Raw genomic sequence first — 2,169 nt, 5'->3', positions numbered from 1 at the left:
AAGCAAAAGAAAGTCTAGCAAAATTCAACATATGCAAATTTGTAAATTCATCGTCATTTATGTATGTATGTATGTATTTATGTATAATTGAATGCATTAAGAGTAGAATATGAAGTCTTTTGCCAGCAGTCAGGGACGTAAAAAAATTCTGTAGCTGTTTAAATGGAACCCCAGACATCACAAACGCAAATTTTCCTTAGCTAGCCACGTGTCCCGATACAAAAGAAAAAAAAAATACACTGATAAAAAAAGAAGGCATTACTTGCAGCAAAAAAAGCGCTTATCCAGAAAATACACGTAATACGTTTTAGACTCCATCATGGCACACTTGTTTGGCAGTAATGCGATGAACTGGCGAATGAAATGTTTTATGGCAACACTTTTGGCTTTTTCTCTCCTGTGGCTTTCATATCCTGAAGTCTTCTGTTTCCCGTCGCCTTTTTTCTCGGATTTCCAACGAATGTTTCCGAAGAGATTCCCCCCGAGATTTAAGTTTTTTTTTTTTCTTTTGCTGTTTTGTTTTGAGACGTTACAAAACTTTTGTGACCTTTCAAATACCAGTGTTATGTCGGATTTTTGAAAACTGAAAACAAATTCTCTTCGGAATGGTATGGAAACAGATAAAAAAAGTAACTTTAGAATGAAATATGCTTACAATTGCACTTGTTAAGTGATGTGCTGGAGCAAATAACGCAGTTAACTTAGTCCAAGCGGGAGCTTCTAATTCCCCGAAGCGAAAATGAGGAACCATTCTGCGAAAGAAAACGGATTCAGCGCTAAATTTATAAAGACCTTCCGACCGCCATTGAAGCAGCTACCTCGAAGAAATTTCCATAATTTAGGGAAACGTTGTTAAGTCTGGAGGTGCTAAAGATTCTCACGCCCGTCTGTACACGGAAAGAAGAAGAAGAAGAATAGGAAGAAGATGAAGAAGAAGAAGAAGAAGAAAAATAGCAACGGAAAAGTTCTATTTCAGCACACCGACATCAAAGAAAAACCTTTAGTGGTTTACAGAATACTAGTTCATAAATGTTTTTGAAAGATATACATAAGACACTTTTAATTCATAAACGTTAATAATCATGTTTGTATCAGTCTTTAGTAATATATACTGCGAGAAACTTTATTGTGGAGTTTTTTTTTTTTTCTCCAGTAGTAGCTTTACGAGTATTTCATGGTAGGTTCAGCCTCATAAAGTTAGTGCTTTATTGTGATAAAGATGAAATCGCAAGTACATCTGAAGTAAATTTCTAAACAATATAAAGATCTTTGCAAGCGGAGTAAAAAAAGGGAAACCATTATAATCCCATAAAAAATACACGCGCTAACATTAATACTTCCTTCAATAACATAACGGTTTGGAAGATAGACAATAACTATGACACAATTGTTGGACAAGAACCATAGCAGTTTAAGGAACAGACAAGAACTATAACAGTTTAAGGAACAGACAAGGACTATAACAGTTTAAGGAACAGAAAAGAACTAAAGCAGTTTAAGGAACAGACAAGAACTACAACAAAAGTGTTAGTACTATGATATCTGAGCGTTCCACAAGCAGACATTTCAGCAGATCAGTGGTCGCGGCTCTTCCGCATTCCTTTACTTCTGTTGTTTCTGCAGTGTTCCCCTCCAGCCTTGTTATTAATTCCAGTTGAGCAGCCTATTAAGGGCGCAATGGCCTTTGTGCTATGCTGGATAAAGGGATGAATATTTCCGAGGGTTCCATTCCCGAGTCATGTTGAGATCAAACATCGCAGTTCTTCAGCAAATGGTCTTCCTCCCGTACCTGAGACTCGATAAAAAATATGTTAAAACATAAAAAGAAAGAAAAAAAAGAGTTGAAGAAATTCTTCTGTGGAAAGAATGAGATTCTTAGAGAGGTAAAAAAAGATGGGGCAGGGTCGGGCAGGGGCGGCGGGGTGGGGAGGGGGGGGCGGGGGGGGCGCCAATGGAAGTGGGTGTCCACATGGTGGATTTTTGATAGAAAAGGATTTCACAGGGCAATTTCGGTCTGCGAAGGATGCAATCAAATTTCATCGGATAATTATCCGAGAACTAAATGGAGCTGCGATAAGATTCCTTATCTTTATTATCCATATTTTTACTGTATTACTTGAATGTACTTAATTTTGAGATCTGTGGCTGCAGGCTACTTTCCAATGGTAG

The sequence above is a fragment of the Macrobrachium nipponense genome, chromosome 5, assembly GCF_015104395.2.
Source record: "Macrobrachium nipponense isolate FS-2020 chromosome 5, ASM1510439v2, whole genome shotgun sequence".
Classification (NCBI taxonomy): Eukaryota; Metazoa; Arthropoda; class Malacostraca; order Decapoda; family Palaemonidae; genus Macrobrachium; species Macrobrachium nipponense.
The sequence above is the reverse complement of the archived record's forward strand: the minus strand, read 5'-3'. Positions refer to the sequence as shown.